Here is a 13,589-nt window from a genome sequence, read left to right on the forward strand (position 1 = left end):
TTTTTGACCGCCGTGGCTCAAAGGACCTACTTTTGGACTTCTTTTCCCATCTATTCTTATGTTTTCTCTGTCTTTTTTTTTGATGCGTGTTTGACGTGTGAGGTGTCTTCAAGAAAAAGAAAATATGTGTGTGTGTGTGCAAGTGATTTACTTCCAGATCGGATCAGATCAGCAGCAGTTTTGCAATGTCAACACTTTCTTTCTCCTTTCTCTCTTTCTTCACGCTTTTCAAGGAAAGAAAGTAAAGGAAAGAAAAAAAAATTTGTTAAATCTCCCTTTTTTGACAAATGGATGACATTCTTTCTAACGCCGTTATAACACATGTCGACCATCAATCCTTTCGAGCCGTGTTTAGAAAAATATATGTATAGTATGTTAGGGATTGATGTCTCAAAAATGTTCCGTCTGTCACAGCGTGAATAATTGTCTTGACGTTTCCATCATTTTTTTTCTAGTATTTGTTGGAATTTGTTTATTTCTTTACTTTTTCGCATGATTATACGATAAATTTTAATGACTGAAGATTTAGATTTTTTGAAATCGATTTGAGTGATTCATGGAATTCGATTATAACGTTGGATATAACGTCGATGATTGGTGATCTCAGCCAGGAATGTAATTAATGTTGATTAGCTTCGCTTTTAACATCTGATCTATCATAATGGAATGATTTCGGATATAACGATATGTTTTCAGCTCTAGTGCTTTCGATTTTGTGCTGTTTCAAGAGATTTACGAGGATTTGCTGCGTGATTGCCGATCTTTTCTGTTTTCATCCATTGTTTCATTACGGAGGAACATCGGTTGGTGGAGTTGCTAGAAGCCGCAGATTTCTATTGCCATGTTTCTCAGTCTAAGTGTTTTATGGTCTTTACTTCGAAATGTGAAAAAAATTTGCCGGCGCCAGAAAGAACACGAAACAAACGCAATTCCGACGACATGAATACGTTGGGAACCGCACATACACTCAGAGCACACATTCCGGCATGTACCGATTCTTTGGAAATTCCGTAGAGAAATGTGTACGAAGCGCATGTACGATTACATAGTCGTTTTTTTAGTTGCTTCGAGGCACGAATGCGAGCTTGAGAGAGAGAAATAAATGGCCTTTGGAAAAAAAACTTTCCCCCAGGTACAAGAAAATTCAGGCATTTCTCATTTTCATTTTAAAATATGGAAGGCAAATGGCATCATGAGTAGAACACGAAACACAGATAATTCTGACAACGTAAATACAGGGTGGACAAAAAGTACGTAAAAACTTTAAAAATTCATAAAAACCGGAAAAATTACTGAAATAAAAAATGGTTTGCAGGGTTAGCATCGTTAGGTCACTGGGATTTTTCTAAGACAGGAAAAATATTACAAAAAACAGCCGATAGGTGGCACTGACGTCCACAAGTCAAAGAGAAGATACGCAAATAACGAAAACAAAATGCCTCCAAATCATTTATTACAGTACACCACCACAGTGGGGATAACACATTGCAAGCGAGTCACAAATCCAGCAACGGCAGAGTGTAGCAGTTCCACATACACGGCGGTTTACAACGGTCAACTGATTGTGGATTAGGAGCGCAATTTCTAACATCCGTCTCATTTGCATATTTCCACCGAAGTCGCTGTCACCAGCGCCACCTATCGGCCGTTTTTAGGGGTTTTCCCTGTCTTAAAAAATCCCTGAACATAGCGATGTTAACCCGGCAAACCGTTTTTTATTTCGGTTTTTTATAGGTATTTATTCATTTTTAAATTTTTTTTTGCCCACCCTGTATGTTAGAGCCACATGCATACTGAGAATAGAGTTCGGCAAGCATATACCAATTCGTTAGAAATTCCTCAGAGGAATGTTCACGAAGTGGATGTACGGATTAAGTAGTAGTAGTACATTTTTCAGTACGTTTTAGCATCCATAACTCTCCCTTAATATTCTTGGGCAAAGGATCGGAATCCTCAACTGTGTTTTATCTGTTTTTAGCTATCTCGTTATTATGCCTTGACTTGAACAGGGTATAATTTTGTTTGAACGCCCTTTAAAGTCTCCTTGAAGGAATACGTCAACATCAAAATATTCGTCTCACTCATCATTTCAGATTTCACAGATTTTCAGCAAAAAAAATCTGAAATCTTATTTCACCCTTATGTAATTTAAAAATGTATATAAGGGTAAAATAAGCTTTTTATCGTCAAAATCCCATTATAAGTTTCACCTTGAAAATCACAACATTGGTGAAACGGAAACCGTTTGCAAGTCACAAAACGAAAAATGTTTCTTAGTTGCTTAAACATTGCTGTAACTCATTTTGACCTTTTCTTCAAACCGATCACTACTACGGTCTATTGCCATAGGCAATATTCTACCGAATGTGTTATACCGGAAGTGTGCATGTGTATGTAACACTCTCGGTGCGTATCTAGTGTTGTGCATGAATTCTTAGTGCTGAGAGATTTTAGTGATTGTAGTGAACCGATTTTGGCTGTATTTTGCCATAAAGATATTGGGTTATCGCAGTTTACGCTTCAAATTATAATCCATAGTGTTTGTAAAAATTTCATCAATTCAGAAATTTATTGGAGAGCTATCCTTACTGTCCATTACCATAAAGAAAAAAAATCCTTATTTTGAAGTTTTCGTTTTATATTATCATTACTATTATTGTTCAAGTCTATTGATCCTTTTGAAAGAATTTAATAGCACTATTGTGAACGAGAAAATCACGCCCACGATGGTCATGTGCTCTATGCGAATTATTTACTCTCTATAGTAAGTCTAGACGTTTATCGACGTGAAATTCTCCGGTCTCCTGAGAACGATGAGATTGACCTTAGCATTAACACTTGCTATTCAAATGAATCGTTTTCTTTTTGAGCTTTAGAACAAACGAAAATTATACGAAATCGTGACGTAAACGGATGTTTCTCTTGAACGGACATTCTGATTCAACGAAATGAAGTTTTTCAGCAAGCTCTTGTGCTGGGGTTTCAGGTCATTCATTTCAAAATATTGTGGCCTTTCATTATCGTTCATTCAGAATCGAATGTAAGAATAAATTAAGGTGAAGATTTTTTTCAACTCATCAAGCACACATACTGTATATATCCAGAATGAGAAAATTTCATCCACCAGTAAAAAAATCTCCAGTAAAAAATGGAAAGGGTCGTTTGTCACGTATTTTGCAGAAAATAAAATTTCTTCTTACATCTATACGCACACCGTATAAAAAGTTTAAAAAATTATTTTCTCTTTGGAAATGGATTTTGAAAATATTTATTTCTATTCCAAGGAGCTCTAGATTTTCTTCTTAAAATGTTTACGTCATTTTATAAATATTTTAATTTTTATAAGATGAGAATAAGATAAGAATTTTAAAGATTTATTTATCTAAAATATAAATCTTTCAAAAATTTATGCTTTACAAAATTTTCTAATTCAAAAATTATTTTTTACAAATTTTGAAATTGTTTATTGGTATTATTCCACTCTCTTTTAGAGAAAAAATGAATAAATAAATAAGCCGCAGATGAGACGTAGCGGTATACATTGCATACAAAATAAATCCGATGTTTTAAACGCAGATTATATGCAGTAAAATATACGCAGTAAAATACAGGGTGTCTCATAAGTCGTAAATACCTTGAAAATTCATAAAAATTTAAATAATTGGTGTATTTGAATGTGGTCTGTGAAAAAATTATTCTGGCAAAGGGGGACTTTTTTTTTGATACATGAATGAATGAACGCCAGAACTTTGCCACTGGACTTATCCCGTTGCCGAGATCTCTTCCAGCCCAGCTTCGTCGCTGAGTCTGGTTTTTTTGATACAGAAAAAAATTAAATTTTTATCGATAGAGGGTGCTGCATGAAAACATTTGTACCTGAAGCATTCTTAAATCTATTCCGTGTCCGAAACCTTCGTAAACCTTCAGCAGGTGATTTGAAGTTAAGGTGAAGCAACTTCACAAATAGTGCTACATCCGCCAATGGCAACATCACAATGAAAACTTATGTGAGCGCCAGTATTAGGAAAGTTCAGAAATGGGCTGTTAATTGTACACACCCTGCATTTTATGACTCTGATTTGCATATTTCACATGATTCATTCCCATGCAGCGTCCGCTATCGACAAAAATTCAAACTTTTTTTTTGCACCAAAAAATTTTCCCCTTTATGAAAATAACTTTTTCACAAACCATATTGAAATTTTCCAATTCGTGCAATTTTTTGAATTCCTAAACTCTTCATGGCATCCTGTATAACAGTTCACATTTTTGTGTTTTTTGGCCGCACAAAAATTTAAGTTGTTACATTTCCTCCGATAATCGCTTTCGGAAAATTCAACTATAACAGCAGCATTCTCCGGTTTATGAATATGATTCATCATATTTTTTACTTGAATTTCAAAATAGACAGAATTTCTTTTCATTCTTTTCGGACGCTTTTGGTGAAACATCCTGAAAATTTTTTTAGCACTTTAAAGATTAACGTTTCTTCATTGTCTCTTCAGAATAATATCAAGAATAAACTGTACAGCAAAGCGTTCTTTCTTTCCTTCATAATCCAGTCGGCAAACTTCCTGGATAAAGTTCTTAGAGCCCAATGACTTTCCATCTCTCTTCCTGGTGATGGAAGGTAATGATGGGGTGATGAAGAAGACAAGCAACATGTGAGATGCAACACGAGATTCGGTCTGCCAACCATAACCTTCAGACAAAACCATTGGGGAGAAAAAAAAATCGGCCATTTTTTCTCTTATACTGAAACCTTTTAATCATCCATATACAGAAAGATTGAGATAAATACTTTTCCATAACGGTATGTTATAAGTTCGTTCTAATGTGTCTTTGGAAACAAAATAAAACATGGATGAATGGGGATTCTTTCGCTTGACTTGTGTGATGTCCCAGATTGATTCCGCCATCCTGAATGCGAGTGGATCGGAAGCCCAATAATATGGCCGGCCATTCCCCGAACGTAAAAATTTCGATATTATCGGTGTATACCAATTACCTCCTATCATAGTAAAAAAAAATTATTTTTCTTTATGATTTTGTGGAATAGTTATGAAAAGAGTACGGAAATGATTACGGAGTAAAAAATATTGTGTGAAAATAATCTGTTTTTTTTTTTTTTTGCTTGTGTGTGTGAATGGGAACGTTTAAGATTCTGTAATTTTTGTATGAAATTCAATGGATGTAATTGATAATCTTATGTTTAGAAAATTTCTTTGGATTGTTTTTCATTTTATCAAGATCAACTATATCGCGTTATTTTGTTAGATGAACTGATACACGTGTTAAAAATGTGTAAAGCTATACATATATCCATACTGATAAAGTTTGAAAAGCGTTTTTATTCGATGGAGAGTAAAAGAATGTTTGATTCACAAGTTTTTGTAAATATCACGAATTTGATATGAAGGTATAGATCTTGATTGTAATTTTGGATAACAATTAAAATGCTATCAAAATCGTATGGATTTCTGTCACGACATTTTTGAATATACCGGTAGGTAGGAAGTATGAATTTTTGAAAATTTTGAAAGGAAAATTGGAAAAAAGAAAGCGCTTTTCAGATTATTTTTCGGAAGAATGAATTAGGTCATTTATAAATTTAGAATTTTTTATCACTCGACCCTGTAATTGGCAAGCATTGAAATATCCAGAGGAGAAAACAATTTTTTGAGGGCTGTATGTGTGTTCAGCAAATCAGGTACTCTGAATGCTATTACTATGAATGCTATTATTGACAAAAAAAATTATTGTCAATATTTAAAAAATATTTTATGTTGCACTTCACTGTGATTATGTGGTTTACATAAATTTGAATAATATAAAAATGTCATCCCTTGTTTACCAACTTACTTTTCTATACTTGTTGAAGAATGAATGCTGCACAGCAATATGTCCCCTCCACACATGAGTATTTTCCTCCAAAATGCGAGGGTCAAAAATAGTTCTCGCTTGGCTTGTCAAGAAATATGGGACGTGTACCTTTGAACCATTCTGATGGTAATTATAGTAACTTCATAATCAGCTCACAAGTAAAAATCGAATGTTTAGAAGTTTAACCATCAATGCCGTAACGTGTTCAAAATATAAAATATCTTCACTTGAAAAATATGAGAAAACCATATGTTGCTAGAGAACACCATTGCCAAATATAAAGGTTAAATTTAGCATTTTCTCTCATTTAAAATGAGAAGTTTTTCTCATTTAAATAAAAAATTTTAGCATTTAAATTAGAAATGTTTTAGTTTATTATTTATTTAAACTATCATTTTTCTAATTTTATCATTATTTATTTGATTTTAGAATTTCAGTTTGAAATTATTTGAAATTAATTTATAATTTTATAGCATTAAAATTTAGAATATTTTTATTGTATTCATGTTTTAAATTTATTTTTCGCATTTTGATTCAGAATTTTTTTATCATTTATAATTTTATTTTTTTTTAGTGTCAGAATGTTTTAAAGGTAATTTAGAAATAAAGAGAGAGAAAAAGTTTACATAATCTGATTTGAAAAAAATATATTTTCGGTAAAAACGGAAATTACTTTTTAAAAACTTTTCGGAATTTCACGAATTAAAATTTGAAAAAAAAAAAAAATTTTAAAAATTTGTTTAAAAACCAGTTAGCTAAAAAAGGTGAATTGAAATTCGTAAAATAGAATTTTGAAATTATTTTTTGAAATTTTAGAATTCCAATTAATATAGTTTATTTAATTAAGATAATATTTATTCTCATTTAATATAATTTACGTTTAAATTTTAAAAATTCGTTGAGAAAATGGTTTCAAAATTAATTTTTGAAAATTTGTCCAGAAAATAATTTAAAAATTAACTTTTAAAAATTACAGCAACAAAATAAAATAATTGAACGACATATTTTTTGTTACAAAATTTCTATTAAAATTCAACTCAGCAAAATGTACAGTGTGGTCATAAAATAACAATAATCGAATCGAAACACGAACTAGTTTCCAGTACTTAAGAATGCAATAAAGGATTCCATTTACATACAAAAACACATCACCAGAGGGCCAGATAACATTATTATACAGAGATAGGGGTCAGAGGAACAAATACACGATGAAACTAAAGCAACAACACAAAAAATAATAAAAAATAAAATTATGTATTAAACTATGACCCGCGTTAACGTTTTATTAAGTTTAAGTTACTGAAGATACGAGTTTTCTCACGAGAGTAATTTATATTAAGTGGGATAGTTTAAGCCTTTGCCTTCAGGTTATTGCAACGAGGATCGACTCGTTTGATTGATGATCATGACGATTATGCCGGCGGCCATTATATTATTCCCAAAAAACAAAAATGGTGTCTTCTTCTTCGTGAATCATCATCATCAAAAAAAAGAACAATGATTGATAAGCCTTGTAAAATCAGAAAAGAAAATAAGAAACACGCATAGTTAGGAGGCGCAAAATCACTGATTGAATCTAATTTCCTGCAAAATAACATTAAATTTTGAAGATTAATTTTTATAATAGGCTTTATGTCTAGGTTTTTGAATTGATGGGCATTTTATTTTGTTGAATGGCTTTCATAACACTCATATTGGCAGTTAGATAGAATAAAATATTGCAAAATTTGAATTTTTCGCGCATATATGCCTAAATAATACAGTATTGAACACTTCGTGAAAATTTTATCAAAGTAATACCAGAAACCTCATTTTTAAGAGATTTTCTTTTTCTTGAGAAATTTTATCTAAAAAAAATTTTTTTAATGTATTTTATCTTGAGGAAACGTAAAAAGAAAAGAACCCTAAGGAATATTGAAAATTTTTGTCGTATTTTAAAATATATTTTACGTTAATAAAATGGAAAAAAAATCAATATTTTTAATACCAATATTTTTAAAATTTTCAAAGAATTTTATTTCTTAAACTTCAAATAATTCAAAAAATTTTCAATTCTGCAGTAAAAAACATTTTCTAAAAAAAATATCATGAAGAATTTTCCAAAAAAAAAACCCTTTTTGAGAGACAAAAATTCTTTGAAAAAAACATTTTCTTAAAAACTAAAAAGTTAATCTCAAAAGAATTTAAAAAAAAATTCCTAAAAATTTCATCTTGGAAAAATTTTCTTAAAGAAATTTTCGTGGTGTTAAGGTTAATTAAACCTTAAAGAAATTTTCTTGGGGGGAAAATATTCTTCATATAATGGTGCCGCTGTGGTGGTCGAGTGGTTATAGTGTCGGACTCGTGATGCGAGGATCCGGGTTCGAACCCCACAGTGGTGGTCGGCTGAAGTTGGTTTTCTGTGGTTCCCAACTTCAAGGCGCAAATGCGAGCCGATCTCCCCGTTAAAAAGTCTCGCCACAGAGAGCAACAGTCCTACAACGGTAAATCATTCAACCATAACACTTCCCTCATAGTTAGTAAAACTGGGGGCAGATGACAGCACTACACATAACAAGCATTACATAGAAACAAACTTTACGTCAGGTTGCACTACACGTACACGCACATTCCCGCATGTACCGATTCATTGGGGGATTCCGCGCGGGGGGGGGGTGCATGTGTGGTATAGCAGTAGTAGGTAGGGGCTCGGGGATCCATGATGTGCTTAAGTCAGCCACCTCGTTGGGCAATTTGCCTGTTGTGGCGTTGTATTTGTATAATGTTTTTTCATCTTAAAAGAACTTTCTGAGGACGGTATTAATACGGACACTATAAACGTTTTAGGAAAGGACAAGTTACCGCATTTTGGCAAAAAAAGTGTTCATTTTTGGAAAACAATTTTTCGAATAGATCCTCATTTGGCTTACACTTAAAAAATCTGGAGATAAATTTGCTAATATAGTGGATGAATTTATTACTTAATAACGAGGTTATAACATTACTCTTCAGGAAATGAAAAAGCGCCAAAAAAGACGATCGAACTTGGCTTCTAACGGGATTGAATATTTTAGTTTTTTCTCAAAAAGCTTGCTACCCTCTGCTGGGAAAGAATTTTATTTTCGGCGGTTGTTTTGCACGTATGTGACCGTTGAAAACTGACATGTCATAAAAATTCAAAATGTTATTACTCTCTAAATATTTGTCTGATCCTAAAACGAAAAAAACCCTTTTATGTATTAGTTCTTCACAAAGAATCGCTTGTATGTATAATTATTAGGCGGTTGATAGTTACCACTTAAACTGAACATTGAAGGACCGGACACATCCTACTTCACGTCTCTCAGAGAGATATTCAAGCGTTCTCGAAGGATGGATGCGTCCGGAAATTTTATTAAATAACAAGTAACATAGAGCCGCTTCCGGCAAAGGCAATAAAAGTAATTTGATTAGTGACTTCAACAATTATTCATATAACGATATCACGACTTCGAAATATAAATATAGATTTAGGGCGATTTGGCCCGAAAAAGTTATTAATCTTGAAATCTCGCATACAATACTCGTTGATAGAGATGATCGAGATACCACTTATCCGGTCCAGGAGCCCGAGCCCACTCAATATTTGTTACTATCTTGATAATACTTATGTAAATTTTAGGTGCAACATTTTTGAGCCCTCCCAATATTTTCAATAAATTCACGCCTTTGCATAATTGTACTTGATATATTATTTCTAATTTGGTAGCACACTAGTCAGTTTCGAAATCCCTCATTTTACGAAACTATTCTAATATAAAACCCCTTCAGGCAAAGACGAGCAGTAGAATAACATGGAAAATAAGATTTCGAGTGAAAAGGACGTGTTTATATCTACTCGCACAAAAAAATTCCATAAGTTACTTTCTTATCTCAAATCGGCGCACGCACTTGGCAAGCGGAAAAACAATGTTTTGTATTTCTTCCATAGAACTTCCGACGTAATATTGCGTCAGAAGCATTGAACGGGTTAGTTAATGAAAGAATTTTAAATCATTCTCAAAAATTTGATTTAATTTTATTTTTTCAATTTCTCTCTACGCTAAAAATTTGATTAACTGACATTTCATTTTCGATATTTCAACGAGATGAACTCACCAATTTGGTAGCGGCTAGAATTTCTAAAACAAAGAAGCTGGTCTACCTCCTATGATTTAAGGATGTGAAATGTGAGTAAAAAAATACGTATAAAAATTCCACAGTCTCGTGTTTACATGTAATTCGTATAGAGGAAAAAAGGAAAGCATATATATATATAATAAGACTTTTGAAACGTAATTTTTATATGAATGCACGCGAACGACAACGTCGTAAGTTTTATGTCGGCGTACGTTTGATTGCAATCATCCGCTAGGAACAGCCTCGGTCGTAGAAATTATGTGCTTTTGTCTAGCCTCTGTATCCGACGCCATATTTCCATCTAATATAACAGTGCGAGCATCCGATTTTGTCTGGATTATGTGAGTGTGCGTTAGCATAATAAAAGAGTGACGTCAATGGTTACGATTCATTATTAACATTATTTGTAATTTTTTTCCCTTTGAACTGCAGAAAGAATTACAGTGCTTCGGTCAAATCGTTTGAAATCCACAAAGAACTTGCAACAACTGCAAATAGCGAATAAAATTGTGAATATCCACGGTGTTCCCACAAAGTCTTAAATAGTTAAAAAATTCATGCACATCGAAGGAATTGACATGCAGTCAATTTATGATAACTTGAACTCCGGTAGTTGTTTAAATAGAACTTTTTCCGTATTTATTTCAGTGTTAAAATTTTTCCTTAACTCGAAGTTTTCTTCCTTTGAGTCGAAGTTTTTGCGAATGAGAGAAATTTAAAAAAATGGCCTTTATATTAGGTAGAATTTAGCATATAACAATAGAATATAGCATTTAACAACAGAATTTGGCATTTAGCAATAGAATTTAGTAGATTCATATAGCGGACTATTTGTCTGCTTGCAAAATGTGGATCACTTTTCACGAAAGAAGACATAAGCAGTCAAAAATCAAAGCATTTTCGACAGAAAATAATCTTCTGTACACTTTTTATTTTTATTGATTTCATTTATACAAGTATCGTGTATGCACCCGTTTCCATATTATAACATGTACGTCTAGTTTATTCCTGAATATCCTCGGTCAATAACTAAATATGATTTAAGTAAAAAATAACTTATCTCTTCGAGTTTCTTCATCTCCAGTAGCATGACATGTCTTACTAATACGATATTCGTAAATAGCGCTGTTATTTCAATAATTTTTTTCTTTTTCCCACTCTGAAATTCCGATAAATCGAACTAACGATAACACGAAGACTTTTAACAACTGGCTGTTAAGAAGATTAATTTTTTTTTTTGGAAAGAGAGAAAATTCAACTGCCTTTGCGGGGAAGGTCTGAGTCAGGTTCGGCCGTCCATGTACGGTCCCTTTCAGTGTACATGAGCTCTAAGGAAAGATTGAGAGATTCGTTGCCTTTGTAGTCTAGTGGTCTAGGGCAGTGTTTCTCAACCGCCGGACTCTGATATCATTCATACCGAGCCGCGAGTGATTAGCCGTTTCATTTTTCCTCATTCATTTTCCGTTGGTTGTGTGTTTGACCGGGCCTTCGACTCACAAAAATTAATAAAACCGGGCCATGAGCTTGAAAAGGTTAACCACTGGTCTAGGGCGTTCACCTGGAAAGGGAGAGGACGTGGGTTCGCTTCCCCGCAAAGGCGGTGGAATTTCTCCGTAAAAAACCATCGTACGGTAGCGGAAAGTGACGTCATCCTTGCATAACGATAACTCGATGTTTTTCGTCGGCTGCTGCACATTCGACTTATCGAGATTTGACTGTATTTGAATATGGTTTGCAAAGAAGTTATTCTCAGGAAGGGATATTTTTTTTTATTGGTACAGAAAAAAAACCAGTAAAAATTTTAGATGATAGAGAGCGCTGCACGAAAGCAAAATCAGAAAATTCTGGACCCTGACCTTTCTTCAATCTCTTCTGTGACGGAAACGTTAGTAAAGCTTCCGTCGGCGATGAGGTAAAACAACTTCACCAGTAATGCTTTGTCCACCAATGTCAACATAATAAAAACCTTGAGTGAGCTCCAGTAACAAGGAAATTCAGAAATGAGCCGTTAATCATGCACCCTGCATTTTATAGGACTCTGATTTGCATATGTCCAGTGACTTGCTTTCGTTCAGCACCCTCTATCGACAAATTTTGAACTTTTTTTTTTGCTGTACTAAAAAAATTTCCCTAAGTTTTTGGCCACGGGCCACACCAAATGAGTCCGAGGCCATGGGTTGAGCATGTGTATCATAAAGTTTTTGCTCCTAGCAGTGGATTAATAAAAAAAAATATGTCATTTAATCCGTTTTAATTTCTATTTCCGTTACACGTTTCTTCCACTTGGAAAGTTTTCTGACGAGGACGAACCGGGTATCGAATTCGCGAAACCTCTAATCATCCTTTGGTACTTTAGGCGAGTATCTTATTGACCTGGGCTACCACGCCCCCACCCAGAACACAAAACACGCACGATTCTCACAACTTAAGTACAATAGCTGCCCCATATGTTCGTAAGAATTACTTTTCGCTAACCACATTCAAATGTACTAATTCCTTTATTTTTTTATGGATTTTGAAACTGCATATTCACAAATTTATGGGACACCGTATTTGTTGTTAAGATTGCTTCTGTCACTGTTTCCGTCCGGATTAAATTTCGAAAATATTCAGAGGGTTTCAACAGTTGAAACTAATTCCTATCGCAATTCAATCATCACGCTCTGTACAGAGCCACCCATCGTTGAATTTAACTATACGCTAAAATTTGTTTAAACTACACTGAAGAGCCAAAAAAACTGGTCACCTGCCTAATATCGTGTAGGGCCCCGCTAGCACGCAGAAGTGCCGCAACACGACGTGGCATGGACTCGACTAATGTCTGAAGTAGTGCTGGAGGTAATTGACACCATGAATCCTGCAGGGCTGTCCATAAATCCGTAGGAGTAAGAGGGGGTGGAGATCTCTTCTGAACAGCACGTTGCAAGGCATCCCAGATATGTTCAATAATGTTCATGCCTGGGGATTTTGGGGGCCAGTGGAAGTGTCTAAAGTCAAAAGAGTGTTCCTGGAGCCACATTTTAGCAATTCTGGACGTGTGGGGTGTCGCATTGTCCTGCTGAAATTGTCCAAGTCCGTCGGAATGCACAATGGACATGAATGGGCGCAGGTGATCAGGCAGGATGCTTACGTACCTGTCACCTGTCAGAGTCGTATCTAGACGTATCAGGGGTCCCATATCACGCCAATTGCACACGCCCAATACCATCACAGAGCCTCCACCAGCTTGAACAGTCCCCTGTTGACATGTAGGGTCCATGGATTCACGAGGTTGCCTCCATACCCGTACACGTCCATCAGCTCGAAGCAATTGGAACCGAGACTCGTCAGACCAGGCAACGTGTTTCCAGTCCTCAACAGTCCAATGTCGGTGTTGTCGGGCCCAGGCGAGGCATAAAGCTTTGTGTCGTGCAGTCATCAAGGGTACACGAGTGGGCCTTCGGCTCCGAAAGCCCATATCGAGGATGTTTCGTTGAATGGTTCGCACGCTGACACTTGTTGATGGCCCAGCATTGAAATCTGCAGCAATTTGCGGAAAGGTTGCACGTCTGTCGCGTTTAATGATTCTC

This window comes from Pholcus phalangioides, unplaced genomic scaffold, assembly GCF_987345545.1.
Source record: "Pholcus phalangioides strain wild (caught in Gottingen) unplaced genomic scaffold, Ppha-v1.0 ptg000009l_1, whole genome shotgun sequence".
Lineage (NCBI taxonomy): Eukaryota > Metazoa > Arthropoda > Arachnida > Araneae > Pholcidae > Pholcus > Pholcus phalangioides.